Below are 16,175 nucleotides of genomic sequence, written 5' to 3' on the forward strand. Positions count from 1 at the left end.
ACAATTTTGACCACGTGTGTACCAGGGATCAAACAAGTGTCTAGGAGAGGTGATCAAATCAATTATTTCCCAGTATTGTGAAGTCTTTTCTCATCAGAAAAATAAGGAAAAGAATTTGGGTGAGTTCCTAAAGAGAATCCAGGGTTGCCACAACCAAACAAACTTTGTGTTGTCGCCTGTGGCTTCTGCTGATAGATCTTCCATATGACAAATATACAAAATTTCATCCTGCCATTCTGACATAGATGGAGAAAACCAAAAACAAAACAAATATCCTAAAATAAAAATAGATGGAGTGACTGATGTCCGTCTGTGTCTGTGTTTTATTGTACGTGCTGCTGCGAAGCAGAATCTCAAAATACTACGTTTCTGTGTACCTATAGGATCTGGGAGCATGGATAAAAGGGCAATCTGGGGGGAGGGAGGGATTTTTTCCCTGGGGAAATGTTTTTTGCTAACTATTTTGTGGGCATAAAAATTAAAAGTTTGAAAATTGCTAAATCTTTGCCAAATTTCCACTTTTTTCACAAATAAACGCAAGTCATGAGAAATTTTACCATTATCATAAAGGACAATATGTCATGAAAAAACATTCTCAGAATCAGTGGGATCTGTTAAAGTGTTCCAGTTATTACCTCATAAAGTGACAGTGGTCAGATTTATAAAATTTGGCCTGGTCATGAAGGTGCAAACAGCCTTGGGAGGTAAAGGGGTTAAATGTTTGGCCGCACCATGATGCACCGAGTGCCTGTACTTAGTTTCAAAGCCATTCTGTGGTAATAGAGTGCCTTTAAGGGCATAGTAAAGGGGGTTTTGCACATAGCGATATCGCTATAACGTCATCGATTTTGTGACGTGCTAGCGATATCGCTATGTGTGATACTTACCTCCGACCGGCTCCTCTGCGGTCCATCGCTGATCGCGCGAGAATGTCCGGCTCCATTTCTCGTCGGGCGCTTCCTGCTGGCGCCGACGAGCGATGCGTGGAGGCTGGCGGGAGGACGTCAGGATCGCTGTGTGTGAAAGGTGAGTATCGTGCGCTGCGTCGCTGCTGCATCGCTGTGAGGTCTGCCTGTGTGACAGCTCACTAGCGATGCACCAGCGATCCTGCCCGGGTCGGATCGCTGGTGCATCGCTAAATGTAAAGGGGCCTTAAGGGTATGTGCACACGTTGCGGATTCCATTGCGGATTTTTACACGTGGATTTGGCTGAATCCGCAGGTAAAATTACCTGCATTTTACCTGCGGATTTAGTGCAGATTTTGTGCGGATTCCTATAATGGAAGAGGTGCCAATTCGCTGCGGATTCCGCACAAGGAATGACATGCTGCGGAAAATAAACTGCTGCAAATCTGCGCCGAATTTTCCGCAGCATGTGCACGGATTTGGTTTTCCATAGGGTTACATGGCACTGTACACCACATGGAAAACTGCTGCGGATCTGCAGCCAAAGCCACAACGTGTGCACATACCCTCAGATGGGCATATAACATGGACGATGATTGCATCGCAATGCACGGACTGGCTGATGGCCCTCCTGACCCGAGCGTGAGAGCTGCATAGAAATACATGCTGTCATGCTTCGGGTCAGGAGAGACGCCGGCCAGTATGAACATTGTGATGCCATCATCATCCATGTTATATGCCCACCTGAGGGTATGTGCACACGTTGGGTGTGTTTGCATAAGTTTAACCCCTTAAGCCCCAGAGCTTTTTTCGGTATTGAGTTTTCTTTTTTCGCTCCCCTCCTTCCCAGAGTCATAACTTTTTTATTTTTCCATCGATATAGCCATGTGAGTGCTTATTATTTGCGGGACAAGTTGTACTTTTGAATGACACCATGGTTTTACCATGTCGTATACTAGAAAATGGGGAAAAAAAATTCAAAGTGCGGTGAAATTGCGGAAAAAAAAGTGCAATTCCACACTTGTTTTTTGTTTGGCTTTTTTACTAGGTTCACTAAATGCTAAAACTGACCTGTCATTATGATTCTCTAGGTCATTACCAGTTCATTGACACCAAACATGTCTAGGTTCTTTTTTATCTAAGAGGTGAAAAAAAAATTCCAAACTTTGCTTAAAAAAAAATTGCATCATTTTCCGATACCCGTAGCATCTCCATTTTTTGCGATCTCGGGTTGGGTGATTGCTGGAAGCGCTTGTTAAATGCTGCTGTCAGGGTCAAAAGGAGGGAGTTCGACATCGACGTAAATATACGCCCAATGTTGGAAAGGGGTTAATAGCCTGTTCTAAATTGATGACCAATCTCTAGGATAAATTGATTTTGGCTTACAAATACTGATGTAAAATACTGACCAAATACTAAATGTGTGAACGTGGCCTCAGGTCGGTGATCGGCACCATTACCAATCAGCTGTTCATAATGCCATCGGCAGCTGAATGCAAGCCAGTGAGAAGGTAAACAGCACAGCACCATGAACAGTGTAGTGGTCACTGCTGGGTACTGCAGATCCGCTCCTATTCAAATTAATAGAACTGTGCCTTTCTAATCTGAGAACCACCACAGAAAAATATATAATGGATCCCCATGGTGGACAGATGCCTACGCATCATCCCTAGGCCATTCCATAAAATAACAGATAGACTAGGCCAGGGTTCCCCAACCCCAGTCCTCAAGGCCCACCAACAGATCATGTTTTTAGGATTTCCTTTGCATTGCACAGGTGAAGCAATTATCACCTGACCAATACTAAGGAAATCCTGAAAACATGACCTGTTGGTGGGCCTTGAGGACTGGGGTTGGGGAACCCTGGACTAGACCATGGCCATAGTTCACGGCCATCTGAATGAGGCCTAAATGAGATTTGCCGCTCCCAATACACCTGCAGCAGAGCTTTTATAATGAGACCAGCATGCACCACCTCCTGGGATAGTGTGATGTAGACTGAGTGTCTGATTAGGACAAAGGTGCTGCACTCTGAAGCAAATCTGTGCAATAGTCGATGTCTGTGCTTAATCTGCAAGCTCTTCAGGTCAGTGCCGGCGTCTGAAATGCCTCAGACTGTAGCTTCTCTATAAAGGAGTTTGCTGCTTAACACTCTGCTTTGGAGCTGTTACCTCTACAAAGGGTTGCATGTCTTGGACTTTACACCTTCAGTTCCTGTCTACACTGCTAGCTCTGCATATTCTGGTGTTTTCTGGTCTCTCTTCTGCTTTCTTTCCTGGTCCTCACTGTGTCAAGTTCTATCCACAAAATCCTGTCCTCTGTGATGACGCCTTCAGTCCATCATGTTCATGAGGACCAAGTGCTTATAGGCTCACCTGGTGCGGTGGATTTCACTGCCCAGTTGACACCAAACATTTCCAAAAATGTGGCTTAAGTGAAAAAATCCACTAAAAATGTGGATCGCAGCTGCCTGATTTGCTAGTAGTCTATGCATAGAGGAGGCAGTAAGAGGACACAAAATAAACTGTGTAGGAAACGCAAATAAAAAATGTAAATTTGGAAGCCTGGAATTTGAGGGTTGTTCAGTGCTGCTGATAAAAGCACCAATTGATGAACCTCTTAAAAATTAAACCACTTTGTGTGAAAAACTACCGAGCCTCCTTTTTATCATTTGATCAGCGTCACTTTAAAGCATTAGCTCTGGAACGCTTCAACATGATGTATTGTACTTAATGTTAGTGGTTAACTTTGGTCGCTATGATTTGCATTTATGAAAATATTGAAAATTTTTTTTAATTTTTTTTTTTTAAATGTATCAATTTTCAAACTTTTAAGGCTATGTGCACACTCTGCGGATTCACCCGCGGATTTGTATCTGCGGATCCGCAGGTAAAACCGCAGCTAAAATGACCAGCGGTTTTCCTGCGGATTGGCCAGCGGTTTTCCCCTGTGGTTTGACGCCTGGACAATGGAATAGTTGGTAAACCGCAGCGGAATCCGCAGAAAGAATTGACGTGTCATTTCTTTCTGCGGATTCAAAACCGCAGCTTTTCCGCAGTTAAAAAACCGCAGCATGTGCACAGCAGAATGTAAATCCCACAGACTATAATGGGTTCCCTGAAAATTGCCCACAGGGAAAATTGCCATTTGCAGCATCACAAAGTTTGAGAGCTATGACTTTTGAGGTGCAAGGTGAGTATGTTCACATGATATGTGATTAACTTGTGATTTACAGTTGATCTAGTGCAAAACTGAAGATCTGTGTTTGTAGCGGTCTGTCATTATCAGCAATAGATAGATATAGTCTGCTCTCATCTCTCACTGATTCTGCCTTACTCCTCCCACCAGCCCAAAGCAGCAGCACATGCAGAACCAGCAGCAGTGTGATCCAGAGGAGCCATCACTGCTATCAGTACTCACAAAAGTATCACTGTGCTATCTGTGGAGTTACATGGGACAGCAGGTCACATCTAATACATTATCATCTCAGTGGGAGCCCACCAAAAGCAGGGAGCTGCTGGCAGAGATAATTGGTCCTGGAAGCCCAGAAGGCACAGCAGAAAGGTGAAATTCTGCCACTTGTACCACCTTGTGTACTTGCTGAGAATGTATGTTTTTGCAGTAGTGTAACTGGAGTCCGATGGGCCCCATTGCCAAATTTGGACCTGCCCCCTCTACACACACACACACGTTGATCAGATGTATGGGCCCCTGTAGTGTTCTAAATTCTATAGACTTATGAATTGCCCCTTTCATTATGTAGTAAAATGTCGCCCATCATCCTGGTGAATATGTCTGCATCCTCGTATACAGTATATGTCCCAATGCTGGTATATATGGTCCCCATCCTGGTATATATGGTTCAAATGGTCTCCATCCTGGTATATATGCCCACTTCCTGGTATATACATCACCATCCTGGTTTACATGGTCCCCAATCCTAGTGTATGTGTCCCCGTTCTGCCCCTAATGCATAATTAAAAGCAAAAACATTCTACTCACCTTTCCTCTTCTCCCACGTCGCCCAGTGTCTTTTGTATCCACCGCACAGCCCGGCAGCTGACATCGGAGTGTGCGCCATTGTCATGCGCTGCTCCCTGTGGCTGCACCTCCGACGTCAGCTCACAGCCACTGCATGTGTCTCAGTGCAGCATGTATCGCAGTGCAGGGACCTGACGAGTCTCTGCAACACCATGCATGTCATCTGGATCTTCACTGTAAGAGTGAACAGATCCTACGTAGTTATGTATCATACACATATACTGCAGGTGTAGGCAGGCATAGGATGAAAGAAAATGCAGAATGGATTTGATTAAGGGTCTCTAGGCCCATACACACCACACTGAGTGTGGAATTATGTTTAGCACAGTGGACTGACAGCTCGTAAGAACAGTATCTGTACTCTGGGACTAGGTATGAGTGAACCGAACCTGTAGAACCCAGAGCAGTCAGCGGGGCCCAGAGACCTGTGGTGAAATCCATTCTGCATTTTCTTTGCTGCCTGTGTTGTGCTGTATTGTATTTCAATGGAGCCCATGGAAGTCAACTGGGTTTCCTTGACATTATTTCACATGTTCCTTCCAGCGCTTCCCCACCCCCATTGTTTCCAATTGGCAATCCTGTCATTCCTTTTGGTACAACCCCAGTGAACAATGGCTTTCCTGCTGTGCCAGCCAATTGTGTCTTGGTTAGGGCCCTGTTACATTTAGCGATGCACCAGCGATCCCAACAATGATACAACCCAGTCAGGATCGCTGGTGCATCGCTAAATGATCGCTAGTGAGCTGCCAAATAGGCAGATCTCAGCAGTGGTGGTCGTTACTTACCTGTCACATGCAGCGATGATGACGTCCTCCGCCCGCGGCTTCCTGCTGGCGCGACGAGAAACGGCCCAGGATGTTCTCGCGCGATCAGCGATAGCCAGCGGGGGAGCCGGTCGGAGGTAAGTATCACATGTATCGCTGCTGCGTCACAAAATCGGTGACGCTTTAGCGATATTGCTAGCGATATCGCTATGTGTGAAGCCCCCTTTAATTAAAGCATGTACTTTAATAGCTCTATCCCCATATTTTTTAATTTATTTTCAATAAAAGTGTATTTTGAGTTCATCTAAAGTATTCTAGGCAGAGGAACAACAAAGTTATGATTTACTTGGGGTTTGAATATCTTGCATTTCATACTATCAACGCACTGGTGACTTGGAAATGCCGACTGCATCGCTCCTCAGAGTGCCATTCAATTCTCAAAACAAAAGATGACAACGTAGTTCAAGAACCAACAGAACATTATCATGACTCCTGCCCTGCAGAGCATCTCATCTATACCTGTATACCAGGGGTCTCAAACTCAGCAGAGTAAATGGGCCGCACATAAAAAAAAAAAAAAAATTTAAGCTGGCGGGCTGCATTCCTTTCAAACTTAATACAGTCACAAATGATAGCGGTATCTAAGGGGTTAAGCGGCCGTGATCGGTGCTAATACCGATCGTGGCCATTTAAACAGGTTGTCAGCTGTGATGTACAGCTTAAGCCCCCATTACACATGACGATGTCCCAGCGATCCCACGAACGATCCGACATGATGGGATCGCTGGGACATTGTTAGGCTTAGGCTAATCGCTGGTGAGCTGTCACAAGACAGCCCCAGCTATCAGGACCAGCGACGCTGGTTTCTAATGTAAACATCGGGTATCCAGGAGCCGCGCGACTCCCGGATGCCCGCTGTTTACCTTGGAAACTGGCGTACACGCTGGTTTCTAATGTAAACATCGGGTATCTACAGTAAGAGCCACGCGACTCCCGGATACCCGATGTTTACATTAGAAACCAGCATTCAGCATCGCTGGTCTCTCGCTGCCACACGCAGCGATGTGTGCTGCGCAGCGGGAGACCAGCGATCGAAAACGGCCCATGCCGATGCTGCATGATCAGCGATAACCGGCGGGGGGGACGGTCGCTCATACCCGTCACACACAACGATCTCGCTGGCGCCGTGCAGTGTTCACTGCAATTTATTTTTCCAACAAAATTTACAAAACATATTTTTTTTTTTATTTATTTTTTTTTTTAAGTGACCACTTCACATTTGAAGTAACTGATGGGCTATATGACAGAAAATACCTGAAAGTGATACCATTTTAAAAACTGCACCCCTCAAGGTGTTCAAAACCACATTTAAGAAGTTTATTAACCCTTTAGGTGCATCACAGGAATTAAAGCCATGTAGAAAGAAAAAAAATAAAATTTTACTTTTTCCCACAAAAATGCTGCTTAAACCCAATATTTTTTCATTTTCACAAGGATAACAGGAGAAAATGGACCATACAATATGTTGTGCAATTTCTCCTGAGTATACAGTTACTCCATACATGATGGTAAACTACTGTTTGGGTGCTCGGCAGGGATCTGAAGGGAAGGAACCACCTGATTTAACTTTTGGAGTGCAAAATTGTCTGGAATAGATGGCATTGTTTGCCACATTTTAAATGTTTATTTTTTAAGGCCTGTTTCACACTTCCGTTTTTGTGTCCGCCAAACGGATCCATTTCCGTTTTTTGACGGAAACTGATGCAAACGGATCCGTTTTTTTAAAAACGGATCCGTTTTTTTGACGGATCCGCGGTAACCGTAATGGAAGTCTATGGGACAAAAAAAACGGATCCTGCAAAAAATGGCGGATCCGTTTTTTTACGGAAAACAACGGATTTTGACGGATTTGAAAAAACGGAAGTGTGAAACAGGCCTGAGGCGTTCACTATAGGAGTTAACTAGTTTGACAGTTTTATAGATTGGGCCATTCTAGATGCAGTGATACCAAATGTGTACTTTTTTACATAAATGTGTATTTGTTAGTGTAATAGTTTATTCTTTATTTTGTGGGTTTTTTAAAAATTTTTCCAATCTTAACTTTTTTTATTTTTTGACTTAGTCACTCTATGGGAACTTAACTTTTATTACCCTGATCACTGGTCTCATGTGTTGCGATACATGAGATCTGTGATATTACATGGGCAAAATGCCTGTTAGACCATGCCTATGGCTTGGTTTAACAGGCCATTGTACGTGGCACACCAGGAGTCATTGTTTGACCTCTGGGTGCCATGACTATCATCAGCTTCCCATGATTTTGTCGCAGCAGTGCTGAGGGGGGATGAGAGAGGGAACAACCCTCCCTCTCCCAACTTCTAAATTATTATTTATATAGCGCCATGAATTCCGTGGTGCTGTACATGAGAAGGGAGTTGCATGCAAAGTTATAAATATCGTTAACGGTAAACAAATTTACAATGACAGACTGGTACAGAGGGGAGAGGACCCTGTCCTTGTGGACTTACATTCTATGGGTTAGTGGGGAAGAGACAGAAGGTCGGGGTGCAGCATCTCTAGTGGTTTTGAGGTGGCGGCTCGGGTGCTGGTGAGGCGGCAGAATGGCTATTGCAGGCTGTAAGCTTTCCTGAAAAGATGGGTTTTCAGGTTCCGTTTGAAGGATCAGAAGGTGGTGGATAATCGGACGTGTTGAGGCATGAAATTCCAGAGATTAGGAGATATTCGGGAGAAATCTTGGAGGCGGTTGTGTGAGGAACGAATATGTGTGGAGGAGAGTAGGAGGTCTTGGGAGGATTGAAGATTACGTGAGAAGATATTGGGAGATTAGTTCAGAGATATAGGGAGGGGATAGGTTGTGGATGGCTTTGTAGGTCAGTCTTAGTAGTTTGAACTGGATTCTTTGGTGAATTGGGAGCCAGTGGAGGGATTTGCAGAGGGAAGAGACAGGGGAGTAGCGAGGAGAGAGTTGGATTAGTCGGGCAGCAAAGTTGAGGACAGACTGGAGTGGTGCAAGAGAGTTAGCAGGGAGGCCACAGAGGAGAGAATTGCAGTAGTCAAGGCGGGAGATGATGTGGGCATGTGCAAGAGTTTTAGTAGATTGAGGGCTGAGGGAGGGACTGATTTTGGAAATATTTTTGAGTTGGAGGCGACAGGAGGTAGTAAGAGTTTGGACGTGTGGGGGCGTGGCCTGGACCTCATGTAGGGAGGACGTGGAGTGAGAGAGCTACTGCCCGGATCCGTCAATATATCCTGACTACCGGCACTGCTGACGAGTCCCACTGACCTGGAGGGCTGCAATATCTCCCTGGGCGTCTAGAAAGCGGAGGATCCTTGTGCCATGTCGAACCGCGTCGGTAAAAAAAGATAAGGAGACGCCGGGGCGCGTCTCTGCTGCATCCAAGATGGCGCCAGCAAACAACAAGTCGGCCGGTAGTGGAGCGGTGGGAGCGGCTGGCAGGCTGGAGCGATATGCAAGGGTGTCTCCTGCTGCTGCTCGATCACCCGGTGCACAGACTGAGGCAGGCGCTGGCTGCAGCATGGAGCTGGAGGATCGTATCTCCAAGGAGGGAGCAGTGAGTAAGCTGGGCCCCTCTTCAGCCCGACACGTGCAGACGCCGGGGCCTGTGCTGGAGGGGGAAGGAGTGGGGGATGGGGAGCAGCCAGAGTCTGTGCCTGCTGAGCCCACACTGGGAGAAATCCTTGCAGCAATTAACTCCTGCAATACCACACTGGCCACTCTAAGTAATCAAATGGAGATTGTCACCAAGGACATGGCCTGTATTAAACAAGAGCTGCGGGGAGTGACTGCCAGGGTGGGGGAATTGGAGGAGCGTGTTGGTGCGATGGAGGATAAATTGCCACCAATAACACGGGAGCTGGGAAAAGCCACGCAAAATATTACAATACTGCTGAACAAGGTGGATGATTTAGAGAACCGCTCCCGTAGAAGTAATCTGCGACTGGTGGGGGTTCCGGAGAGGACGGAGGGGACTGACTCACTGGGCTTTTTTGAAAAATGGCTAATGGACACCTTTGGCAAAGATGTTTTGTCCCCATTCTTTACTATTGAGAGAGCACACAGGGTCCCTACGCGTGCCCCCCCGCCGGGAGCACCCCCGCGTCCCATCTTGCTCAAGCTCCTACACTTTAAAAATAGAGATGCTATCCTGCGCAGATCCAGAGATATTAAGGAACTTGCTATTAATGGCAGGAAAGTCTCCATTTTCCCTGATTTTTCCCTGGAAGTGCAGCGTAAAAGGGCGCAATTTATTGAGATTAAAAAACGCCTACGTGACTTACAGGTGACATATTCCATGATGTACCCTGCTAGACTGCGGATTGATGTGAATGGAGAAACGCACTTTTTTGATACGGCGGGGACGGCACTGTCCTGGCTGGATATTAATGAGAGGTCCATGAGGAGGAAGAATACTAGAAGTTCCCCCTTTTTTTTTTATTTGCCGCCAGGTGTTACTACTTTTTGTCTAGGACGCTATGCTGGTATAATTACTACTGTTCATTCCATTTCGGATTCAGGGCGGGAGCTGACCGGATTGCTGTGGACACTCATTACAGTGACAAGCTGTGGACCCTTCTCCCTGCATGGACTCTGGGCGAGTTTTCTAGCCCTGATTCTCTCTATTTGAGGGAAATGTGCAAGTTACACTTGTGTTTGAGGGCAGGGGCGCTGTACACTGGTGTGCAGTGCTCCCTCTCCCTCCTTTGTTTTTTTTCGTTTGCTGTTGTATTTCCTAATTGATCTGTGGGGTGTGGTGTGCGTCAGCCGTGTCACCCAATTCATTGTACCGGGGGGATGGTGGGGATTGCCTCTCTCCCTCGGGAGTGGAGTATGCTCCGATTTATCATTTTTTAGTCTGCTGTTATGGCGATATCACTTAATATTGTAGCGTGGAAAGTTAGGGGGCTCGGGGATGCAAATAAGAGATGTGCTATATTTACTAATATGCAGAAATTTCTCCCGGCTATCCTGTGTATGTCTGAGACCCACATGGTGAAAGATAATATTCATTGGCTGAGGAAGGGATGGGTTTCACATGAATATCATTCCATGTACTCGACCCATGCGCGGGGTGTCAGTGTGCTGGTGCACAGGTCCATCCCCTTCTCATGTACTAAATCAGTGGTTGACCCTGGGGGCAGATTTGTATGTTTGCTTTGCACGTTATACGGTATACAATTTATTTTGGTTGCCATGTACATCCCCCCGCCCTATTCAGTCGAACCAGTAAAAAGAATCTTGTCTGTTTTGGATTCCTTTCCCCCTGCGCCGACTCTTCTAATAGGGGATTTTAATACATATTTGCATCCCTATTTGGATAAGTTGCATTCGGGAAACATATCAGAAGATGCAGCCTCAACCTCATTTGCTAGAACGTTGGTGGAGCTGGGTATGGTAGATCTTTGGCGTGTCCGAAACCCCACAGCCAGACAGTTTTCCTGCTACTCTAGCTCCCACCACGCTATGTCACGGATAGACCTGGCCATTGGGAATACACTCATGACCCCATATGTACGAGGGGTGGCCTACCTGCCTAGAAGTGTATCTGATCACTCGCCGCTACATGTCACACTTTCATGGGGACACCCCCTCACCCTATCTAGACCTATCTGGAAACTTAATCCCTTCTGGATCCAGCTTATAGGGGGATCTTTGCATGATGCCATTCTAGAATATTTTCAACTTAATGAGTACTCTGCATCATCTCACACAGTCTGGGATTCCATGAAAGCCTATGTCAGGGGCTTATATATTAGAGAAATATGCACACGGAAAAGCCAAAATAGACGCTACACCCGGGGCCTGATCCAGGAGGTGACTGTTGCGGAGGCTGCGGTGGTACTCAACCCGACAGAGGAAACTAAAAAAAGCTTTGGAGAAGGCACAGGGGTCACTCAGGGAAAACCTAATGTCGGCGGCAGCAAATAAACGTTATTTCCTCAAACAAAAATATTTTATAGAGGGGGAGGGAGTAGGACACTTATTGGCCACGGTCATTAGAGCACAGGACGGATCTTCATATATCAATAGGCTAAAAACGGACTAGGGTGGTCTTGTGACGGACAGTGTGGACATAGTGAGTGAGATAAGGAGGTATTATATGCGACTATACACATCAGATTGCAGTCTCACGGAGACTGAGATTGAGCAGTATCTGGATGCTCTCTCTCTCCCTGCACTGGCTGATAACGATAGGGATTCGTTGGATCGGGACATCCTGTTGGAGGAGTTGGAGGAGGCGCTTGGTCAGATGCAAAATGAAAAGGCTCCAGGAATGGATGGCCTGCCTGGCGAGTTTTACAAAACCTATGCACCCTTACTGCTACCTAAGCTACTTAAGGTATTTGAAGAGGCTGAAAGGCAGAGGGTCCTCCCGCCATCTATGAGGAAAGCTTTGATAGTTTTAATATTAAAGCCCGGAAAAGATCCAGAGATTCCGGATTCATATCGCCCGATTTATCTACTATCAACAGATGTTAAATTATTGGCCAGGGTACTCGCCAATAGGATGTCCCGAGTTCTCATCTATTATACAGAATGATCAAACGGGATTTATTCCAGGCAGAGCCACATCTATGAACCTTAGGAAACTATACTTGGGGATTCAACATAGTTCTGGGGAGCTGGGGGGAAGAGCAATTTTGTCCTTAGACGCCGCTAAGGCGTTCGATAGTCTGGAGTGGGGTTTTTTGTGGGCGGTCCTTCGGAAAATGGGTTTCGGATACAGATTTATAAATTGGGTGAGGCTGTTGTATGGCTCGCCGGTGGCGAAGGTTGGGGCTAATGGCAGGGTCTCTGAGTCTTTTCCTCTTGGGAGAGGTACTAGACAGGGGTGCCCGCTCTCGCCCTTGCTATTTGCTACTGCGGTGGAGCCATTGGCAGTTGCAATTCGGAAGTCCAGAGAAATAATGGGATTTAGGTGTGGAACTGTGGAGTTGAGGATATCATTGTACGCGGATGATTTACTTCTATATTTAGACAAGGTACATTCCTCGATTTTGCCGGCAATGGAGGTCATTCGAGAATTTGGGCTGAGGTCTGGTCTTCGGATTGGTCCAAATCAGCTTTAATCCCGATAGACCCTCTCCCGGCGGATTTCTCAGATTTGCAGATACCGGTCCCTGTAGTTCGAAAGTTTAAGTATCTGGGTGTAATTGTTAGTCCAGCCCCGAAGGATTTTCGGGCTCTGAATCTGGAACCCCTGTTGCAGCGATTTAGAGCAAAAGTACATACTTGGTGTAGCCTGCCGTTGTCGAATATTGGTAAATCTAACTTAATCAAAATGGTAATGATGCCACAATTATTATATTTGATACATAATTCTCCGGTGTGGATCTGTAGGGAATTTTTTGCAAAAATAAAAACATTATTCCGCGAATTCATTTGGAATTAAAACAGGCTAGGATTCGCTTGGAGATACTGCAGTGAGGGAAGGAGGAGGGAGGATTGGCGGTGCCAAACCCATTCATATACTATATTGCCTCCCAGATGCAACATCTTAGGGGTTGGGGTAGAGACGGAGCGTATGATAATGGTGGTGATATTGTGAGAGAAGGGTCGGTATGGAAATATCCAGGGTGCCGGTTGGAGGTGGGAAGACGGCAGATAAATGGGGCACGATACCCCACGTTGGCTATGATTTTCAAGGAGTGGGATAGGGGTAAATCTCTTTTGAAAATAAATGGGCCTACGGAGTTCTGGCCATTGTGGCGGAATCCGGATTTGCAAGAGATCAAAAAACTGGTGGGGTTCGCAAGATGGGAAGATAAAGGGATTTATCTGGTGTCACAAATTTTGCAAAATAATACTCTTAAGAGTTTTGAACAATTGAGAACAGAATTTCACCTCCCACATGTCTTCTTTTATCAGTACTTACAGCTAAGACATGCATTGGAAAAACAGAGGACAAATCCGATGATAGTGACACATAATCAAACACTACATATGCTACTTACATCTGAGTCTTCTAGGGGACTTATCTCTGAATTATATAAAAGATTATTGCCTGCCCATCTGGAGACATATCCACTGACTGCTGCTAAGAATAAGTGGGAACGGGACGTTGGCCCCCTGACGGAGGACCAGTGGTCCGATATTCTAGAACAGGTCCCTAAAATGGCGGTTTCTGAATGCCAGCGGCTTTCGCAAATGTATCTCATTCACAGGGTATATAAAACACCCAGCTTATTATTTAAAATTGGACTTAGGCCCAATACACAATGTGCTAGGTGTGGGCAGGATGATGCCCACTTGATGCATGTTATGTGGGAGTGCGGGCACACTGGGGATTTCTGGAGGCAGACCCTGGGACTCATAGCCCAGGTATACCATATTACAATACAATCGTCACCTCGTCTATGTTTGTTGAATTTGTGGGAGGAGGGGGTTGACCCGGACTCTGCAGTGGCCCTGGGGGTAGCACGTATCCTGTATCAGGCAAGAAAGATACTTGCTTATCATTGGTTGAATCCTATGCCACCAACATTGTCAGAGCTTAAAAATAAACTAAATAATGTCATTAGATTGGAAAGGGGGGCTTATTTAAAAAGAAAAGCATTAGGAAAGTTTTACAAAATTTAGCAGCCATGGATGGAGTCACCGGGTCTCCCCTCGGGCGCACTGGTACGGGATGCGATGTTGGACCAGTTGCTGTTGTGCTTGCGGTGATGGGGTGCTTGGGGAGCAAAAATAAAGTCTAGTGTCCTTTGTGGCGAAGCGGATTTTGAGTGGCGCGGTGGGAGGGGGCTGGGGGATCGGACCTGATATCCGCGGGGGGGGGGCGAAATATGATGCGGAGTGGCGCGGCTGGCGGGGATGGTTTTCCCACTGAACTGAGGTTTGATTTTTGTTTATTTGTGGAGCCATGTTTGTAGGCTCAATTTATGCAAATATCTGTGTTTTGAGATTCTCTTCTTTTTATTTATTCTTACACAGTAGGAGTTTTACCCTTTAAATAATATCTGCTTTCAATGTAATTTTTACTAGCTATATAAGAGGTCATATTCTTTCTGTATTGATTCCTGAATGTTTAATAAAAAAGATCTGATTCAAAAAAAGAGTTTGGACGTGTGGTTTGAAGGACAGGGCAAAGTCCAGCGTTACTCCGAGGCAGCGGATTTCAGGTGCGGGAGAGAGCGTGGTGCCGTTTACCATAATAGATGGGTCGGGTAGGGAAGATACGTGAGCTGGAGGAAAGATGATGAGTTCAGTTTTGTCTACATTGAGTTTTAGGAAGCGAAAGGTGAAAAAGGAGGATATGGCTGATAGACACTCTGGGATTCTGGACAGCAGAGAGGTGACATCTGGGCCAGAGAGGTAGATCTGAGTGTCGTCCTCATACAGGTGGTACTGGAAGACATGGGACTTTGAGTTTTCCTAGGCCAAGAGTATAGATGGAAAAAAGTAGGGGCCCCAGAACAGAGCCTTGGGGGACTCCAACAGAGAGAGGGTGGAATGAGGAGGTAGTGTGGGAGTGGGAAACGCTGAATGTGTGGTCGGAAAGGTATGAGGCAATCTAGGACAGAGCAAGGTCTTTGATACCAAGGGAAGAAAGAATCTGTAGCAGTAGGCAGTGTTCGACTGTGTTGAAGGCAGAGGACAGGTCGAGAAGGAGGAGGATGGAGAACTGTCTGTTAGCTTTGGCTGTGAGTAAGTCATTAGTAATTTTGGTCAGGGCAGTTACAATGGAGTTTTGGGGGCAGAAGCCAGATTAAAGGATGTCAAGGAGGGAGTTAGATGAGAGGTGGGAGAAAAGTGGAGCATGGACATGCTGTTCAAGGGCTTTGGAAGCAAACGGGAGCAGTGATAAGGGGCGATAGCTGGACATAGCAGTTGGGTCAAGGTTTGATTTTTTGAGGATGGGTGTTATGGTGGCATGTTTGAAGGCAGAGGGGAAGGTACCAGAAGATAGGGATAGGTTGAAGAGATGGGTTAGGGCTGGAATGATCATGTTAGTGAGGTTGGGGAGCAGGTGGGAAGGGATGGGGTCAAGTGCACAGGTGGTGGTGTGATTTGGAAAGGAGATGAGTAAGCTCTCCTTCAGTACTGTTGGAGAGGGAGGTTATTAGGGAAGGGCAGAGGTCTAGTATGTGGAGAGGTTGGGGTGGTGGAGTAGTAAAGGTTTGCCACAACTTCTAAATGCTGCAATTGTGGCATCTGGAGGGCTAAAAAGGAAGGGGTAGTGCGGGCACCAGACCTGGCTGTTAACTCAGGAGCTCAACTGTCGGCTGCTCCGAATTCCCAGCAGTGATTGTGCAGAGAAATGCTGATGTTTTACCACTTCCTACCGATTACATCAATCAGAGAGCTGGGACTATTGAAATAGGTCACTGCATCTCTAGCTGTGCCTGTCAGGTAATGCTGACAGCACGGAGCTGTCACTGTGTGTTTTCACACAGAGAGAACTTAGACACGATGGATATAGC

The 16,175-nt window shown here is 46.1% G+C and overlaps 1 protein-coding gene across 2 annotated transcripts in view; it reads left to right on the top strand.

The window, feature by feature from the left end:
* The first annotated feature begins 2,774 nt into the window (after positions 1-2,774).
* Positions 2,775-16,175, top strand: part of LOC141069537 (T-box protein VegT-like) — a 71,536-nt gene continuing 58,135 nt past the window's right edge. Inside the window, exons 1-2 of one of the 2 annotated variants that reach the window (XM_073559188.1) lie at positions 2,775-2,992; positions 4,255-4,470. The gene's annotated coding sequence lies outside the window, so the exon portion shown is untranslated. The remainder of the gene's footprint in view (positions 2,993-4,254; positions 4,471-16,175) is intronic. The other variant, XM_073559187.1, reaches the window with a different exon arrangement.

Source organism: Dendrobates tinctorius, unplaced genomic scaffold (genome assembly GCF_039654945.1).
Source record: "Dendrobates tinctorius isolate UK_male_01 unplaced genomic scaffold, ASM3965494v1 ptg000265l, whole genome shotgun sequence".
NCBI classification, from domain to species: Eukaryota; Metazoa; Chordata; class Amphibia; order Anura; family Dendrobatidae; genus Dendrobates; species Dendrobates tinctorius.